Source organism: Gracilinanus agilis, chromosome 3 (assembly GCF_016433145.1).
Source record: "Gracilinanus agilis isolate LMUSP501 chromosome 3, AgileGrace, whole genome shotgun sequence".
In the NCBI taxonomy this organism is placed as follows: Eukaryota; Metazoa; Chordata; class Mammalia; order Didelphimorphia; family Didelphidae; genus Gracilinanus; species Gracilinanus agilis.
This window is the reverse complement of record NC_058132.1, coordinates 105,039,219-105,060,841: the sequence shown is the minus strand read 5'-3', so window position 1 is coordinate 105,060,841 and position 21,623 is coordinate 105,039,219.

Below are 21,623 nucleotides of genomic sequence, written 5' to 3'. Positions count from 1 at the left end.
AGAGAGAGAAACAACATGATTTGGAAAATAGCTATGTGGAGGGAGAAGTCAAAGATAACTCAGCTGACACACCTGGGTGATTAGGAAGATGTAGATATCCTCAAAGGAAACAGGGGAATTCAGAATAAGTATTTTTTAAGGGAAAGATAGTGAATACTATTTTGGACATGTTGACTTTGAGATGTTAATAGGATATCAGATTTGAAATCCCCAATAGGATATCTGTGATATTGGCTTGCAATTCAGGTAAAAAGCCAGTGTTAAATTTGGAATTATGCATGAAGTGGCTAAATGCTTATACTTTTTGACTCAGAGATTCTATTGATGGGTATATAACCCAAGAAGGTGATTGACAGCAAGATTCCATATACCAGAAGATATTTTGTACAGCACTTTTTTGGTAGCAAAGAGATGGAAATAAAGTGATGCCTGTTGATTAGAGAATGGCTAAGCAGTAGTTGGACCTAATAGCATATTTTTGTTCTATTAGAAATTATGAATATTATGAATATGGAGAAGTATGAACAGATGCAAAGTGAATTAAGCCAAGCCAGAGGAAAAATGCACAAATTTAAAATATATAAATAATAAAAAACCCACAAAATTAAACATGAATGTTGAAAAGTTAGAAACAAGGTTATCTCAAAAAAAGTAATATAAAAAGACGGTTTTCTCTATTCTTTTGAAGAGGTTTTAGGGGGTACAGGGGTCTGGAACATGACTTATGTTGACCTTTTTATCTCATGTACTGATAAATTCTAATGATTTTTTCTCCATTTCATCTTTATTTTCTTTTTTTATAAATTCTGTGCTATAAAGAATAGCTTTCTTGGAAAAAATGATGGGAAAGCATAATGGGACTATCTAAGTGATTTAAAAACAAAAGCTATCATTGAAATATATGTATGTATGACAATAATACTGTATCAATCAATCTAGGAGCAAGTAAATAAAGGAATGTAGTAAGGGGAAGAGAGAGACAGACAGAAATAGGAAGAGACAGAAACAGAGATAGAGTGACAGAGAGAAGGCCCCAAAATAGAGCCTAGAACAATAAAAGTTTTGACATGGATGATGATCCAGCACCAGTACTTTATGTTCTAATTTTCTTTCTATGGGCTAAGGTTTTAAGCTTTGGATCTTAATGAGGCATTTTTTCCAACCCTGGAAGCCATTTAAATAAAAGACAAAAATAAATTGAATTTAGGGACAGATCTTTAAAGCACTGTATCATAAAATTTTATACCAATATTTTATTTTTTTCCAAAATTACATATGTTTTCCTCCTTCCTTTCCATCCCCTTTCCCAGAGATGATAAGCAATTTGTTTCTGGCTCATATATGTGTTATCATGCAAAACATATTTCCATATTGACCATTTTTTGTAAAAAAAATAATCATATAAAACCAAAATGCCAAAACAAAATCTCAAATAAACTAAATTGAAAAATTGCATGCTTTGATTTGCATTCCAACCTCTACAGTTCTTTGTCTGAAAGTGGAAAACATTATTTGTCAGGAGTTCCTCAAACTTGACCTGGATTATTGCATTGTTGAGAGTAGCTATATCTATCATAATTGATGATTCCACAAAATTGCTGTTACTGTATACAATTCTCTCTGGTCTTGCTTATTTTATTCTAAATCAATTCATTTTGGTCTTTCCAAGTTGTAAAAATTCTGATAAAATATTAGTTCTAATGAATTTTCTTTTTGCTAATACTAATCCTTCAATTCTTTAATTGTTCTTCCTACCATATATCCCTTCCTTTTAAAAGTATAATGTTTAAAAAATTATTTTCAAGATTACACATCAGTATAATTTTTCAACTTTTTTCCTGGTATTTTGCAATCTATTTCCTCTTTCTCCCTCCCACCTTTCCCTGCTCCTCAAGAAAGCAGATACTATAATATAGGTTGTAAATATATTATCACATGATACATATTTCCATGTTTGTCATGTTGTGGAAGCAGAAACATATTGCTTTCATTAGAAAAAAACTAATGGAGGAAATAAAAGCAAAAGACTATATATTTCAATTTGTGTTTGCACTCCTTTTTTCCTTTGATGTTGTTGCATATAATCTTATTTTTCTTTTGTCATGAGTCTTTTGTAGTTGTCCTAGATCCTTACCTTGCTAATTATACTTAAAATCACTCAGTTGATCAGAACTTTATGTTATTATTGTTATTTCTGTGTGCAATATTCTCCTGGTTTTGCTCACTTCACTTTGTATCACTTTCCAGTTGTTTTTATGATCATCTTGTTTTTGATTTCTTATTGCATAAAAGTATTTCATTTCAAGCATATGTGACAACTTAGTCTTTCCCCAACTGATGAACATCCCTTCACTTACCAGTTCTTTGTCATCACAAAAAGAACTACAATCAGTTTTTCTTGACTTTAATCTCTTTGGGATATAGACCTAGTAGTAATATTGTTGAGTCAAAGAATATGCACTATTTGATGGCCTTTGGGGCATGGTTTCAGATTGCTCTCCAGAATGGTTGTATCACCATCCACTCCAGCACTTATCATTTCACTTTTTTTTTGTTGGATTAGCCAGTCTGATGTATAGGAGGTAATACCTCACAGCTGTTTAAATTTGTATTCCTCTAATTGTTATTGAGAGTATTTGTTTACACTTGAGTAAAGACAGTTTTAATACATATCTCTTTTAGACCTCTGAGTATTACACATAGCTGTTTTTGCTTAAAATATACTCTCACCTATCTAATCTTTTGAATAAATCTCAAGAGCCATATTCCAATTGTGACTTTCAGTTCTGTTGAATCATCTTAGTGTTTAGAAGTTCAAAATTATTTCTTTACATTATAATATTTAATTTGTCTGTCTTGTATCCTTACTTGGTAAATCTGAATATTTAGGAGAATAGTAAGCCAAAGCCTTGGTTTTTATCACTAGTTCTTGTATTTTTATAAGTACTTCAATTTTTCCCATAACGTAGGTATTTTCAATATTATATAGTTTGGAAGATATAGATTCATCTCGAATATATTTGTATTTCTCTATGTCTGTTATTTTGAGATCCCATCTAGCGCTGATCCTCATATTCACAGGTCAATTACTACTGTATTATTCTGTGAATATATGCCTCTCAGGAGGAAAGAAACACAGATCCTCAGAGATAGAAGGAATGTCAGAAGCTATCTGGTTCAACCCTACATCTAGAGAGGTGGCACATATCTTTTGGTGGGCAAATTACTGGAGAGAGCTTCATCTGCAAAACTACTGTCCCAAAATGACAATCTGTGACACTATAATACTATGTAGTATCACTGAAATCAAAGGCACCAACATGATCATTTAGAGTTTTTAGACTGACATTTTCAATTCATATATGAGAAAAGTAAGCCCCAAAATGGGGAAGGAACTTTGCAATATCTCTAAAATAAATAGTATAACTCTAATCCAGGCCTCTACACTTCTAATCTACAGTGTCTCCCAAAGTATCAGCTACCCAATTGTGATTTTTTTTAGGCTCTAGAATATAATTCTGTACTGAAACTGATAATTAATCAATAATGAACATTTATTAAACTCCTACTCAGAAGCAGGCACTTAGCTTAGATGTAAATAGACAGTTTAATAGATAGAGAGGTGGGCCTGCGATCAGGAAGACCTGAATTCTAATCTAGCCTCAGAACATATTAGCTCTTTGACATGAGGCAATTAATTTTACTCTGTTTGCCTTAATCCACTGGACAAAGAAATAGCAAACAATTCCAGTATCTTTGCCAAGAAAACACCTTGAACAGTATGATCTATAAGATCATGAAGAGTCAGACATGACTGAATGACTGGAAAACAAGAAATAATTTTCTTAAAACAAAGGTTTTATTACATCACATGCAGAAGCAAATATAAAATGTTGTGTTTAGCATTCAAAACCTTTTATAACAATATCCACTCCTACCTTTCCAGTGTTCCTTCACCTTACTCATTGATATGTACTCTTTGCTCTGAGCTGAGAGATAGAAGGCTTTGTTCTTGGAGTATCCATGAGGACAATGTCAGTGGTTCAAAAAGCACATAGACAGATTGTATTTGCTCCTGAAGTCAATAAGAAAGTACTGGAATTTATTCAGTTTGTATATGTGTATGTGATGTAATAAGACCTGAGTTTTAAGAAAATTACTTTAGTGGCTGAATGCAAAATGAATTGGAGACTAGAGACAAGCAGACACAGCAGCAGGTTACTGCAATAATCCAGAAGTGAGGTGATAAGGTCTTACAGTAGAGTACTGGAAGTGTCAGAGGAAAGAAGGTGAACCATTTGCTAGATGTTGCAAAGGTGAAATGAATAGATTTTGACAACAGTTTGATTTTGAGAGGTGTGAGATAGTGAGGAATATAGGATGGCTCATAAATTGCAAACTGGATGGATTAGGAGGATGTTAATGACATCTCCTTAGATAGGAAAGGAAGGAAGGGATAAAGGATTTAGTGAGAAAGCTAACAAGCTCTGAGTTGGACATTGTGTGTTTAAGATGTCTATTGAATATCCAGTTGGAGTTGTCTGAAAGATGGTTGGAGATGTGAAATTAGAATTCATCAGAAATACTGGGGTAGGATAGGTAGATTGGAGAATCATCACCCTAGAGAGCTTAATTAAATCCAAGATTGCTGATGTAATCCCCAAGTGTTGTAATATAGGAGAAGAGAAGAGCCCTGGACAGTATCTTAAGAGATATCATCTATGATTTGAGGAAGTGATCTGAAATAAGATCCATCAAAGGAGACAGAGAAAGAGTCATAAGATAGGAAGGATAAAAATTAGGAGAAAAAAAGGAGAAAATGAAGTTCCCAAACCTAGAGAGAATAGATTCTAGGAAGAGAGACTGATTAACATTGTCAGATTCTTCAGAGAAGTCAAGGATAACAAAAAATGAGAAAAAGCTATTGGATTTGGCAACTAAGAAACATTAGGAATTCTGGAGAGAGAAATTTCAGTAGAATGATAAGGTTGGAAGCTAAATTATAACACGTTAGGAAGAAAGTGAAAGGTTAGAAGGTAGAAGCACTTATTGTATTCAACCTTTTTGAGGAGGTAAGCTACAAAGAGAAGAATGGATCAAAGATAATAGCAAGCATAGAATGATCAAGTGTATGTTTTTTTCAAAATAGGAGATGCATAGGCATGTTTGTAGGCAGTAGGAAATGAGCCAACAGACAAAGAAAGATTAAAATTAAGTAGATTACCTAGAAGCAGTGAGGGCCCATTTGAGATATGTAATATAAATTTGTGGTAGACCCAGACAGAATGGTTTGTATGATTCTCTCCATCTTCACTAATAGTACATGTACAGCAGTGAAAGCAACAAAGGGTCAGTGTTCCAACATTCAGTCTTGGTTGGTCTAATCAGCAATAGTTAAGTGGACTAGGAATTTAAGAGAGGAGGAGAATGTGGATTTTAATTGGTTCATCAAGGAGTCAGCATGTGGAGAAGAGAAGGGAATGGCTAGTGCAGAGGAGGTAGCCTGGAACAGAATTAAGGAAACAAGGGGATTAGAGTTCATGGCATCAACAAAGAGTAGAATCATGTAGGAGAAAGCAGGAGAGGTAAAAAGTCAATAAATTTTGGTCATATAAAGGGATTTTTAAATATAGAAGCAGCATATGTCAAGATTATGGTTATGACAACGATTGTGAGTAGCTGGGGCTGATAAGACAAATAGCTCATGGAAGGAGAGTAAGTTGAAGAACTAAGTAGTTAGGTTATTTAAGGGAAAACGAATATGTATACAACAGTCCCCTACAATGAGGCTAAGAATTGAGGAAGAGAGAAAAATTAAAAGCCAAGGGAGTGATTTGGGAATCTGTAGAAAACATCTAAAAAGATTTCAATTGGGTGGTAGATATGAATAGCATAAATCTCAAAGGAAGAGAAGGTATTGATTAATAGAGAAAGAGGAAAAACTTTAAAGTGGAAATGGGGAGTAAAGTCTATTCTTACTCTTCCACTTAAATCAATGAGGCAAGGACTATTAGTGAAGACACAACCTATACTGGAAATGGTGACCAAGGAATCTGTATCATTAGGGGAAAGCCAGGTTTTAATCAAAGCTAGTAAATTGAAGGGGTGAGAGAGAAAAATATTTAAGTTGAAGGGAAGTTTGTTTCCTATGGAACAAATATTCCAGGAAGCATAAAGAAAAATCAGAATGGAGTCAAAATGAATTTTTGGGCCAGAGGGTTAAGAAGAATAGGAATGAAGAAATTATGGTAGGATTGAGTTTGGATGATGATTTATAGGATTTAGGAGTCTTCGAGATATGAAAAGTATGATCAGATGTGAATCTATTCCTTAGGTAATATAAGGTATCATTCCTCTATTCTCAAAAGACAGGCACAACAAGATGTAGGAGGCTTTAAATCAAAGGCAGGATTGTTCCTTTTTTGCACTGGTAGTTCTCCATATGCTAGTTGGGGAATTCGATGGCAGCAGGAGCTGGAAGATGCATTTTGTTGGCAGAATTATTTGTTTTGGGGAAAATGTAAAATTCCTGGCCTTATCCCTCTTAAACTTCCTTCAGATGGGAGATTCATAGTCCTAGTACCTTCATGGTTTGAAGTTTTCTCACTGGGGAAGGATGGATACAAGATAACAGTAATATTAAATTTGAAATGAACAAAATACAAACATTGCAAATATGGGATTTCCACTATAGAAACATTAGAAAATTAATATGCTATTGCTGGTGGAGTTGTGAATTAATCTAACCATTCTGAAAGGCAATTTGGAATTATGCCCCAAAGGCTTTAAAAGAATGTCTTCCATTTGATCTAGTCATACCACTACTAAATTTGAATCCCAAAGAGATAATAAAAAAGGATTGTACAAAATTATTCATAGCTGCACTCTTTGTGGTGGCAAAAAAATTAGAAAATGAGGGGGTGTCCTTCAATTGGGGAATGGCTAAACAAATTGTGGTATATGATGGTGACGGAATACTCTTGTGCTATAAGGAATTATGAACTTCTTGATTTCTGTATGAACTAGAAAGACCTCCATGAACTGATGTGTAGTGAAATGAGCAGAATCAGGAGAATGTTGTACACAGAAACAGAAACATTTTTGAAGAAACAAATGTAATTGACTTTGCTACTAGTAGTAATGCAATGATCTAGGTCAGTACCCAGGGATTTATGAGAAAGAATGTTATTCACATAAAGAAAAAGAATTGTGGGAGTGGAAACACAGGAGAAAAACATATGATTGATCATGTGATTTGATGGATATATGATTGGGGGTTTTGGCTTTAAAAGATTACTCTATTAAGAAAATAAATAATATAGAAATAGGTACCAAGGGACAACACATGTATAACCCAGTGGAATTTGTTGTCAGTTCCAGGAGCGGGGAGGGAAAAAGAGAGGGAGATAAAATGAATCATGTAACCATGGAAAAAATATGTAAAAATAAAAATAAATTAAAAAAAGAAAATAAATATGTTGGTAAGAGTAAAAGAGTAGCTTGTGAAGTAGAGGATAGAGTGCTGTAGGGAACAGAGGTGATGAGAAATGAGAAGAGGGAGGAATAAGGAGGAAGGAGGAAGGAAAATTCATCTTTCTGAGTTTAAACCTGCCCTCAGACACTACTATGTGACTCTAGGCGAGTCACTTTACTGTTTGCTTTGGTTTCCTCATCTGTAAAATCAGCTGGAGAAGGAACTGGCAAACCACTCCAATATCTTTGCCAAGGAAACAACAAATGTAGGTATGAAGATTTGGGCATGACTAAGGAAAGACTGAACAGCAAAAAGGAACTTACTCAATCCTGCTCCTCAAACTATATTTCCCTACCTTCACCCAAACAAAAGAAGAAGAAAAAAAGATTCAGTGAAGCCTGGAATAGAACTAGAGTCTACCCAGCTCACGGATGAATGGCACTGTAATGAAGCACAATTTTCCTCAGAAAATAAAAAAAAATCCAATGAATGGAAAATTGAGGTTACAGTGTGTGCATTGCAAAGTAATAGTTATTTGGGTATTGAAGTCACCTAAAGGAAAATTTGAAAATGATGAAGTACATTCAGGCAAGAAAGTAGAAAGCTGGGGAAGGTGAAGAGGGGACTCCAACATACTTATTGTCCATTGATAACAAATATAATGGCAAAAGTATTGCTGGATTTGGTGATATGGAAGCAAAAGATAAGATAAGGTATTATTGATGACTTTTCTATTAAAGAGTTTTCTTTTAAAGAGTTATACAGGTTCTGTCTTCCAACAAGTTACATTCTCAAAGGTGACAAAAGAAAAAAATTATCAGAGATAATTGGATATATGATTAAGAGTTTTCAGAAATTGGAGGCAGCTAGGTGGAACAGTAGATAAAGAGGAAAGCCTGAAGATGGGAGGTTAAGGGTTCAAATCTGTTCTTAGAAACATCCTAGCTATATGACCTTAGGCAAATCACTTAACACCAGTTGTCTAGCCCTTACCACTTTTCTACCTAAAATGGAAGGTTCTTTTTGTTTGTTTGTTTGTTTTAAAGAACATTGGGAAATTAATAATATGGCCAAATTTGCATCTTAGCTTATCAACAGTCAGATCCTCCAGTAGCAAGACCACAAATAAGATATACCTAAAATTCTCAAAAGATATTAAGTTCAGCTATTCTCATTTCCAGTGTCCCACTATCACTAAGTCACTGCTTAAAAACAAGTGATTTCAAAGAATGGTATTATTTGAACAAGTAAGATAGGTTTGTTGTTGTCTTTTTCTTACTCTTTTAATGACAACTTTAAAACCATGGAGTGGATTTTGATACCCCGGAATATAAATTCACAAGTAAAAAAGATTCTTTTTTTTAACTCACATTTTCTTCACTTGTTATTTTCTTTTGGAGGATCGTCAATTTTGTTAATTTATTATTCCTTCAAAATTAATTCAGATTCAAAATTTCCAAAGGTCATGGAAAAATGATTGCTGCTTTCTTCATTTTCAAAGATATCACTGGTAATGTCTTGCTATACTTGTGGTTTGGATTTAATCAGGCAAAGCAGTATAGAGTAAACGAACATTTATTGAGCATTCACTATATGTCAGATTCTATATTAAACCTTGAGAATTTGAGTAGGGAGCTCATAACTGTGGTCTCTAATAGTGGGATCAGACTCACAATGAGAAGTATCACTGTGAATTGACTGTAAGATTTACATAATATTCTCTTCACATCAACAGCATGAGGGAAATACTATGGATTTGATTAATCCTACTTCACAAATGAAGAAACTGAGTCTCAGAGAGGGAGAGACATGTCCTGGTAGAACTAAGAGTTGAAATCAGCTATCTGGACTCTAAATCCTTTTAAGTAACTGTAATACAAGTTAAAATGTAATAAATATACAGGAAAGGTCAAATATAATCACATAGCAATTTGAGGGAAGGAGGGCATAAGTTCATTAATAATTAAAAGCATCTAGAAGGTCTTTATTAAATAAAATTTACCTAGTCAGGTCATGGAATAAATTTCAGTTGGTGAATATAGGAAGGAAGGCTGGTTCAAGTATGAGAAATAGATTAAATGATTCAATTAAATTTAGTAAACATTTTTAAGCACCTGCTGGGTATAAGGCTTTGTGCTAAGTTCTGGGGTAAAAATAAGAAAAAAAGAGACAATTCTTCCCCTCAAAGAGTTTATAATATAATGGAAGACAACATACAAATGGATGCTGAAAATCAGGGGCATCATGCTCCATGGAGTCAAAGCCAAACATTGGCTTTGTGTGCCTATAAAAGAGGGCAGAGCAAGGACTGATGGCAGCCCCAAAAGGATAAAGTACAGAGAAGGTTAAAGAGATCATAATAAACCTGAGGATGTTGGTTGGGATTTCTATGAGGCTCTTGAAGACCAGCAGAATTCAATTTATTATAAGCTGCCTACTATTTTGAATGTATTGTTCTAGATGGTAATAATGCAAAGGTAAAAAATGATAGTTCATTCCTTTGAGGTTATTTTCCTTTCATTTGGTAACCAATGGAGAATCTCTAAAGTTTTTAAACAAGGGAATTGTGGGATCAGAATTATAGTATAGTTGAAAGAGATTATTACCCTGATAGCAGAAAATGCAGAAGAATTAAGAAATTTTTTGATGGTATTAAAGAAGAGAGTGTAATGCTGGCTTGAAACTAAAAAATAATAAGATTTTGGTAAATGGTCCTATCACTTCCTGTTAAATAGAGGTAGAAAAGATGGAAGCAGTATCAGAAATTATATTATTGGCCTCCAAGATCACTGCAGATTCTGATTTACAGCCATGAAACTAAAAGAGAGCACACAAAAAGTCAGTGACATTGCCTTGCCAGCAAGAACGTATTTGGTAAGATTTTTTCCCCAGGGGCACAGTCTGGCTACAAGAATTGGATTATAAGGAAGCTGAGAATCACAGAATTGATAGATTTGAATTGTTGTGCCTGGGAAGATTTTTGAGAGTTTACTGGACAGCAAGATGATTCAATCAGTGAAGAAATGTATTCAGACCATTTATTGGAATGCCAAATCCTGAAGCTAATGCTTTAATATGTTGGTTATATAAGAGAAGGCCTTGATTTTGGGAAAGACTGAAAACCAGAGAAAGAGGGGCAGAGAACAAGATAGATAGATAGTGTCATGGAAGCAAGAAATATGAGCTTGGATAGATTTCAGAAGACAATGGAATGGAAAGTAGAAGGTTTTAATAAGCTATAGCCTAAAGAGTCACAAAGATTCAGATGTGACTAAACAACAAGAAGAAAGAGTAATAAATTTGTCATCAAAGGGCAGGCTCAAAGCTTACCTGCAAGGGTACATACATACCTGTATGACACTGAGCAAGTGAAATTTCCAGGCTTCAATTTCATCATTTTAAAATAAGACTGCCAGTCTAGATGGCTTCTAATATCCCTTTTCATTGTAAATCTTTCCTTCTAGAATTTTGAAATTTTCATAGCTTACATTTATAGGAACTTTTATTATATGAGAAATATATGCAGGCACTATGCTTTAAGTGCTTTACAAATAAGATCTCATTTGATTCTCACATAAATTCTAGGAGGTAGGTATTATTATTTATTATCTTTATTTAGTAATTGAAGAAAATGAGACAAAGAGAGGTTAATTGACTCCCCTACTGTCACACAGCTATTGAGTATCTAAGATCAAATTTGAACACAGATCATCATGAACTAACCTCAACAGCAGTCTAGCTATCCTTTGACCATATAATATTTAACCTTATATCTTAATATTTGTGTACATGTTATTTTTCCTACCTATATCCTCATTAGATATAAAGAATCTTGTGATTTTTTCATATGTATATCTCCAAAATCTTTCATGATACCTTGTATATAATAAAGAAAAAAATTAGTATTAGTATCTAAAATGAGCATGAAAGATGCATTGTTGAGAATACCAGAGTCAGAAAGACCAGGTATGATAATTATTGTACATATTTTTGGAACAGTCATGAAATACTGAATTAAACAAGTATTAGTGGAAATGGAAAGGAAAGCACAAATGTGAAAGGTATTGTGAAGGTAGAATTGACAAGAATTATTAATAGATTTAATATGACAGGAAAGGCAAAGAAAAAGATGGCTCTGAGCTTTTAAGGTTGGGTGAGTAGGAGAATGGTGCTGTTATCAAAAAATAAAAGAGGAAATTTAAGAGGAGAGAGAATTTTGAAGGGCAAAACACAATTTGTTTGGCTTGTTTTGTTTCAGACATACTAGATTTGAGGTTTAAGTATGGTATCAGAGGACAATTGTCTGATAGATATGGAAATGTGTGACTGACACTCAAAGGAGATATCAAGACTGAAGATACAGGGAAAGGTGAAGATAATGAATATTAATTAATGTCTTACTATATAATAGGTAGTGTATAAAATACTTCACATATATTATCTCATTTAACACTCACAACGACATTGGGAGGTAAGTCATTATTATTCCCATTTTACAATTGAAGAAATTGAGAATAATATTGTGTTTGTCCAAGTTCACATAGATAGTACAAATCCAAAGCCAGTTTCATAAAGATAGTATCTAAGTTTAGATCTTCCTGACTCTGGACCCAACCCTTTATCTCAAGTTATTGAACCATGTACCTTTTTCTACATAGATTTGAAGTTTGTACACATGATGATTGAAGCCCCGATATCGTAGAAGATCACCAAACTAGAGAGTGTAGAAAGAAATAGCAGAGGCAAGGGAGCTATTATAAGTGAGTGTTTTTTAATTTATTTATTTTTGAGTAGAGCTTACATGATTCTTGTTCTCTCCTTTCCCTACCCTTTTCCCCGCTCCCAGAGCTGACATCCAGTCCCAGTGGGTTAAGCATGTATTATCATTCAATACCTATTTCCATATTATTCATTTTTGTAATAGTAATATTTTAAAACCCAAACCCCAAGTTCTATACCCATATAAACAAACCCTCCAAAACATAAATATGCTTTTCTTCTGCATTTCAATCCCATAGTTCTTTCTCTCTATATGAATAACATTCTTTCTCATAAACCCATTGGGATTGTCCTGGATCACTGTATTACTAGTAACAAAGTTGATTACATTTGATCATTCCACAGTGTTTCAGTTTGTGTACTATGTTCTCTTGGTTCTGCTCATTTCACTTTGCTTTAATTCATGGAGGTCTTTCCAATTTATATAGAAATCAAACAGTTCATTATTCCTTATAGCTCAATAGTATTCCATCACCATCATATACCACAATTTGTTCAGCCATTCTCCAACTAAGCAACATCCCCTCATTTTCTAATATTTTTGCCACTATAAATAATGTGGTTATGAATATTTTTATACAACTCTTTTTTATTATCTCTTTGGGGGTACAAACCTAGTAGTGGTATTGCTGTATCAAAGGGCATGGATTCTTTTAAAGCCTTTTGGACATAATTCCAAATTGCCCTCCAGAATGGTTGGATCAATTCACAACTCCACCACCAATGCATTAGAGTCCCAATTTTGCCACATCACCTCCAACACATATTATTTTCCTTTATTGTCATATTGATCAATCTGCTTGATGAGAGGTGGTACCACACTGTTGGGTTTTTAAATGTGCATTTCTCTAATCAAGAGGGATTTAGAACACTTTTTCATGTAATTATTGATAGTTTTGATTTCTTCATCTGAAAATTGCCTATTAATCCCTTGACCATATTTGTCAATTGGAAAATGGCTTGATTTCTTGTACATTTGATTTAGTTTCCTTTATATTTGAGAAATTAGACCTTTGTCAGAGAATTTTGTTATACATTTTCCCCAGATTGTTGTTTCCCTTGTTTAGTTTGTACAAAAACATTTTTAATTCAATATAATCAAAATTATTCATTTTACATCTTTTAATGTTTTCTGTCTCTTGCTTGGTCTTAAATTCTTTCCTTTTCCATAGATCTGAAATGTATACTCTTCTATATTCCCCTAATTTACTTATTATTTCCCTCTTTATATTTGTCATTTACTCATTTTGAATTTGTCTTGATATAGATTGTGAGATGTTGATCTAAGCCTAATTTTTCCCATACTTTTTTTCTAAATTTCCCTGCAGGTTTGTCAAATAGTGGGTTCTTGTCCCCAAAACTGGGATATTTGGGATTATTGAAAGCTAGCTTGCTGAGGTCATTTATCATTTATCAGTGGTCTATTCCATTGATCCACCCTTCTGTTGTTTAAACAGTACAATATTGTTTTGATGATCACTGCTTTAAGTTTAAGATCTGTTATTACTAAAGCCACCATTGTTCACATTTTTTCATTAGTTCCCTTGATATTCTTGATCGTTTGTTCTTCCATATGAACTTTGTTGTTTTTTTTCTAATTCCATAAAAAAGACTTTTGGTAGTTTGATATGGCACTGAAAAAGTAAATTAATTTAGGTAGCATTGTCATTTTTATAAGTGAGTGTTTTAAGACAAAGAAAAATCAGGAAAGGCGACAGTGATGGCACACTCTATCATTCAAAAATATTTGTAAAGCAGCACTTATTTGCTATGTAAAGGGATAGAATAATAGAATAGAATAAAGTGCTGAGAACCATAGAAAATAATTAAGATAATTTCTATGCTCCAAAAGCATACATTATTTTTAATGCAAATAAATTTATTATTTGTTTTAATATTCTTTCTTTTTAAATGTTGAATCCCAAATTTTCTCTCTCCCTCCCAACTCCTTCCCCACTCACTAAGAAGAAAATCAAAATATCATTTATACATGTAAAATAATGTAAAACATATTTCCATATTAGAAAATTAAAAAAATAAAGCAATAATGCAAGCCATACTCATTTTTAACTTAGGGCTTATCAGTTCTCTCCAAAGAGGGAGAAAATATTTGTTCATCAGGAATCTTTTGGAATTGTCTTAGATCATTGTATTGATCAGAGTAGCCAAGTGGTTCCCAGTAAGTCATTATTACAACACTGCTATTAATGCATATGAAGATCTAGTTCAGAGATGGTGAAGCTTTGGCACATGAGCAAAAAAAAAAAAAAAAGGCATGCATAGTCATCTCTGTGAGTATGTCTGCAGTCACCTACCAGAGTTCCTTACTAGAAAGCCAGAGGGTCTCAGTGTTCCCCTACCCCTTTTCATGTGCCTGAGGACATTTCTTTCACGAACCCCACCTCTGCCCAGCAGCCCAGTGGTAGTGCTTCCTCCCTCTCCTGTCTGGGAAAAGGTGCTGCAGAGGGGAAGTGGCTCACATTCTGTATGAGAGTGCAGCCCAGATGTCACCCTGTTGAGTTTGTGGTGAAGGTGATTTCTGTGGTGTGGTTGGAGAGGAGCTAGGTTTGAGGGGAGCATAGCTCACAGTGTGGCACTTGGCTAGAGGGGAGCAGAAATGGAGGGGAACAAAGTACTGGAACCACTCTCCTCCTCCTCTTCACATGTATCTTTTATTGCCTGCCCCTCTACTCAACAGCCCAATATGAGTGCTTCCTCCCTCCCTGTCTGGGGGGAAGGGGAAGGGATGAGGTGGGAGAGGTTGGGCACAGTACTTGGTCTCTGGGGGTGTGTGGCTATATAAATATTTTTGCACATATACATCCTTTTCTTTTTTGTTTGATCTTTTTGAGGTATAGATAGCAGTAAACTTCTTGGGTCAAAGGATGTGCATGGTTTTATAGCTCTTTGGGTCAAGTTCCAAAATGTTTTCTATATTGATTAGACTAGTTCATAACTCCACCAAAAACTTGTTAGGAAATCTACTTTCTTAAAACCCTTCCAATATTTGTCATTTCTAATGAGTATGATGTGGTACCTCAGAATTGCTACAATTTACCTTTCTCTAATCAATAGTGACTTAGAGCACTTTATCATGTAACTACAGGTAATTTTAATTTCTTCTCAAAGATGCTCATTCTTATTCTCTCGAAATTTATCACTTGTGGGATGATTCTTTTTTATATAAATTTGACTCAGTTCCCTATATGTTTGAGAAAAGGTGTTATTAGAGAAAACTGCTGTATTTTATAAATTATATAATTGTTTATGGTAACTTTTAGAAAAATACATTTTTCTGATTATCTCTTTTAATTTGCCTATTTTGGCTTTTTGCTTTTTCCAATATGTAAGAGTTAAAATTAAGGTTGTACTAGATGTAAAAATGTGGTTGCCAAAATATGTTACTCAAATCAGGATGACTTTTTATGGTAGTTTATTTACAAAAGGAGAAAGAGTGAAAGTAAGGAAATGAGAGAGATAGAGAGAGAGAAAGTAAATAATTACTCTGGCAAGTGTGAACCAGGCAGGGCTTCAGAGGCCCAAGCATAGAGGGGCCCAGAGGTAAATTAAATAAGGGTTTTATCCATGAGGCCTCCTCCAAGATGAGGGGCCTCTCTGGAGACTAGTACCTCCAGAGAAGCCAAGAAAAAGAGTCAGCCTTTTCATTCACACATGTGGTAATTCAAATTGAGAGATTCAAGAACAGTCTGACCAAATTTCAGTCTTAGGTCCACGAAGCAGATCCTTCACCAGCCTCCAACTCGAACTCTGAACTCCAAACTGAATAACTGCCTTCACAGGAAGTTGCCACTGTTTTTAAAGACTCTTCTTTGGGTCACTTCCTGTGCATTCCTTTCACTTTATGTGTACCAATTGTAGCATTAACTTTGCTTAGGACTGTTGTTTCTGATTTGTCACCCAGTATAGCACATGTGGGTCACAGACCTCCCCATACTTAAGCATAAGTGGAGTATATGTGCTTCTGGTGATTAAATCTAAAAGTGGGCAAGGGGAGAATTAATTCCAACTTCACAAATATCATGATTACTACTCTTTTTGTTTGTTTTTATTTCAGTTGAAGCATAATAGATTCTACTCCAGTCCTTTATTCTAACTCTGTGTTTTGCTATTTCTAATGTGTCTTTTGTTAAGAACATATTTTTGATTCTGAATTCTAATATATTCTGCTATCTACTTCTATTTTATAGGTAAGATCATCTCATTAAATTCACAGTTATGATTGCTAACTGTATATTTCCCAAACCAATCAAAAAGACTTTTATAATTTCTTCTTTTTTTAAAATTTGCAACTGTTTGTGTTCTGGTTCTTTCCTACCTTTCCAATATTTTTAGAGAAGCTTTATTTCACTTTATAAACCCTATTACCCTGCTCCATTTTCCCATTTGTTGTTCCTCAGGCATGATGGCACTCCAGTTCTAAACCCTGTGTCCTATCAGGGGATTTCCTCCATCTTCATCTCTACTTTCCCTGGCTTTCACCAAACCATACAACATTGCCAATGACTTCTTTCTGTGATTATCTTCTATTTATATTCTATGTATTCGTGTGACTGTACAACATTTTATTCCTCCTCCTTTAGAATGTGAACTTCTGGAAAGTAGGAATTTTTAATTTTTTTTGTTTTCTTTCTTTGTATCATTAGCATTTAACATAATACTAGGTACACAGCAAAGATATAATTTACTTGTTCGCTAAATGACAATAATCTATGTGAGAGGCAATGGTAACCTGAAGTAGGGTGGTGGTTTTAAAAGTTGAGAGGAGTGGAATTCATGAATAAGTGATGCTATATCTACATGAATGAAAAAATATTTCTAACAGTTTGAGAAGAGAATAAGTTTTTATTCTATGCCTAATACATTCCAGGCACTAGGTCTTGCTTTTTCCAAATATTATCTCACTTGAACCTTACAATAACCCTGGGAGACAAAAAATCATAGCCTCATGAGAATAAATGATCTGCCACAGGGTCCTACAATTACTTAAGTGTCTAAAGCTGGGTATATGTATTTTATAGGGTAGTGGGTATATTCCAGAAGAAAACAGTGTTACCAAATGTAAGGCAGGAGACATTAACAAGGACAGGGCAACTCATGATGATATTTGTTGAGGAGAAGGGAAAAAAAGGGAAATGTGAAAAAGATATTAGCTATGGCAATTATGAGTTCATCAGTGACCTTGGAGAAAGTAGTGAGAATATAGAATTAGAGTTGAATTAAAGCAGGATATAAGGGGGTGGGGAGAGGGAAAGAGAGAAAACATGATATTCAGATTAGACTTTCTAGGGTTTAGCATTGTGAAATTAAAATATTATATTATCTCAAAGGGTCAACAGGAACACCAGAATTTGAAGAAAAATACCAAAAACAATGCTTCAAATTTTCGTTGTCATTTAGTGAGTCTTATAATACTGAAAGCCTGTCACTTGAATTTCCACCAAGTCTGTGAAATCCCTCATTCTTTTCACCTTTTTTGTTACTTTGTCACAGTTTTATTGATGTGCTTAGGTTTTACAGTACACACATTTATGGATTACTCCCACTTAGTGAGATCTGTCTTTTAGCAAGGTAAAACAGTTAAGTAAAACAAATAATGTAATAACCTCATCCAAAAGTACATAAAATAGTTCACACCTGGAGCACCCCCACCTCTCTATTTTTGAAATAAATAGGCATCTATTTTCTCTCCCCTCACACCCACACCACTGGAAAAAAAGAACAGAAATTTCTTGTAACAAATATGCATAGTCAAACAAAACAATTTCCCCCAACCCAGTCTTTATTTTTAACTGAATTCAAAAAAGCATCAGGAGGCCTTCTCTGATCAAAACAAGTCTTCCACATTCTCTGACATTTGAGTAACTTTCATCATCTTACTTTATATTACTTTAATAGTGTTTCCTCAGGGAAGGGACTGCATTTATTCCCAAAGTAAAAAATCCCCTAGTAGATAAGTGTATCATTTCTGATCTTTGGTCTTCTCATCGGTAAAATGAAGAAAATTTACTGCAACATATTATAGGTTCATATTTGCTATGCTATAAAAATTGTTACTAGTTTTGTTTGTTTTTACATTATCTTCATTTGCTAATACACACTCTTTCTTCCCCTACTCAGGGAGCCATCTCCTAAAACAACAAAAAATAGGAAAAAATACCAAAAATTCAGGAAAACATTTCTGACAATATTTGCAAAATCACATAACTACTTTCGGCTTCAAATTAGTTTGTAATTAATAATGTTTTGTTTCTATTATTTTACTGTAGATATCATGTATATGGTTTTCTTGGGTTGGCTAACTCATTCTGTATAAGTACCATAGTGCCATGGAGGCCACAGGTATTTACTAATGACCTAACTCATATTCAGCATTCTGAGCTCACAAAGGTAATGCAATTTGCCATAAAGTTTGAGGTAAGGGATCAGAATTGGAAAGAAGATTCTTTGATTCATTTGCATTCTCTTCCAATCCATTTTAACACCAATTATTTTTAAGATTCACCTTCATCAAAGGAGGAAAAAGATTTTATCTCAATTTGTCATTGTCTTACCTCTCCCAGAAGTATTTACTAAAGGAAAATAAGGTATTGAAAATCAGACAAATGATTTTTTTTGTTTATTTTGGGAAATGGGATTTGATTTCATGAGTAAAGCTTATTTTCTAGTACTATTAAATTCATACAATTGAAAATAATCAAAGTAATAGAATACCAGGGCCAGATGGCCTCTAAGACAAAAGAGAGTTATAAAAGTTGGTCAGTCAACAAGCATTTATTAACCACATATCATGGTCTGGATAGGCACTCTATTGAACCTGTGTCAAATATGGATGGAAGAATACAAAGAAAGTAAAAAACACAAATCCTTCCCTCAAGAAGTTCACATTTTAGTGGAAGATATAAGCACCCCAGATAGCTGCACATACAAAATATGAGAATAAATGGGAATTAATTTAAGAAAGAGATGACAGCAGTTAGTGGGTATGTTGAGCAGCCTTAAGTGAAACCTCCAAGCCATGAGGCAAAAGTGAAAAAAAGGAGAACATGTTAGACCTGTGGCCTATTCAAAGATCAAGAGATGAAGGGCTTTGTACCAGGAACCAAAAAAGTACAGCATGGCTAGATCATAGAATACTCGAAAGACAGAATTACAGTGGATAAAGGGAAACAATTTGGTGGTTGAGGGCTTTTAAAACCAAGTAGAACAATTTATATTTTCTTCTAGTAGTAGCGGTTGGAATTTATTGATTGTTGACATAATCAGACCTACACTTTAATAAATTTCTTGCTCAGATAGATGGAAGATGGGTTGGAGTAGATAGATGAGGCAGGAAGAACATCCAAAAGCCTATGGTTGTATTTTAGACATAGAAAAATGAGAGCAAGCTTTCATTATCACTCTGGTGAAAAAAGAACATATAAAAGAAATTTTGTGAAAAAGAGCAACAGAAAGACTTAGGAACATATTGAGTATGTGGAATGCCTTCTAAAGAGGAGCTGAAGATGACTCTAATGCTATAAGCCTGAATGACTGGGAAGATAGTGGTATTCTAGAAAGTAAAATGGAGAACAGGAAGAAGAAATTGTTTTGGAAGGAAATATAGAGTTCTTCTTTGGACATATTGAGTTTGACATGTCCATGGCATGTCCACTTTGAATTATCAAAAAAGAAGTTTGCAATTTGAGACTGGAACTCAGAAGAGATTTTAGGGTTGGATATATAGATCTAAGAATGATCTGTATATATTATACATAGAAGACCTGGTACAGAGTTTCTATGTGTACCCACAGTTGGTGGGCATGACCTGAATAAAGATCCAGGAAAGGAGACTAAGAACCCCCAAAATAAAATACTAGCACTAAAATAAACTATGAATGTAGGCTTAAGAAATTGAGTCCTGGAAGAGAAAAAGATTAGTGACATAACTTTCCAGAAGAGAAAATGGAGACTGAAAGGAATGCCTAAATATCTTTATTACTAATTTTTTTCCAGCTCAGTAGAATCCTGAAAGATGGCACCTTCCCCCCACTCCCTGCCAAAGTAAGTCACTGACTTTTCTCTAAAGGCTGATATATTTGGCACAGGTAAAAGAGCTTTTTTCTTTTGCTTCTCTCAAATTCACATTTCTAAACTCATTTAATATTTTTGCTTGGGCACCTCTTCTTGATTTGTGGAAGGATCTTTGAAATTTTCTTCTTTTCTTTATCCTTTCAAAAGTCCAAATGTCATTGCTTACAAAAATTAAGTACTGAGGAAAGACCTTTTTTCTAATTTTGAAATGTCAGCTACTCTATAAACCTTACCAAAGTCATCACAAGTTTTTGGATTAAATATGTTCTTAGAATGATTATTTTTATTGATTCTCCCTCATTAAAACAAGTTACACCATTCAACTACCATATTATTCAGCTATACATATATGCATATATGTATGTGTGTGTGTGTGTGTGTGTGTATTATTATCTACCCTGATTCTGTTTAAAGGAAGGGATTGAGAATTGTTTGTCTTACTATTCTTAGGGCTTAGCCTAGTTCTTGGAAAAAAAGTAGATTTCTCTATAAATGTTAATTGATTGTTGATTGCTTGATTCCTAGAGATCTTCTTTTGGGGAGGATGGAATATTTCTATAGACCCTGTTAAAACTCAAACTAAAATACCTTTGAGATGAACTGCAAGGATATAAACTTAGAGCTAAGGAACTTAGAAAATTGAATGTCAGTTCTGAAAGAGATCTTAAGACACTTAATGCTAGACCTTAATTATGGAATATTCTTGCTGGAATGCCTTCTCTAGCAAACATTTTAAATTGTTTTTGGTCATGGACCCTTTTGGTAATCAGGTGAAGCCTATGGACCTCCTCTCAGAAAAATAATTAAAATAAAATACATAATATTATAAAATAAATCAATTGCATTATGTCCAATAATTCCAAGTATTATATTTTATAAGGTTTATTATTAATCATTTGAAATAGAAGAAGTAAAAGAACAAAAGTATAAAGCCTAAGTAAAACCACTTGGTTAAAATTCTCCTGTGGCTCTCACCGAACCTTCACAACTGCCTTCCTGGGAGCAGAGAGAGAAAGGAAGGAGCACACTCACGACTTTATCTTCAAAAGCATAAGCCTGTAACTTGAGAAGGAAAATGGGAAGCTGGGAAAGAGAGTTCTGGGGAGAAGATTCTAAATACATAATTCCCACTCTGATTCCACTGGGAAATGAGCTTGTGGAAATCTCCTGAATTTACATACCTAGTTTTCCCAATGAATCATTACACATAGCCAACTTTTATCTCTAAAGATCTTTAACTAGAGATATATACAATATTGCACTTTCCAAGGGAAATTAC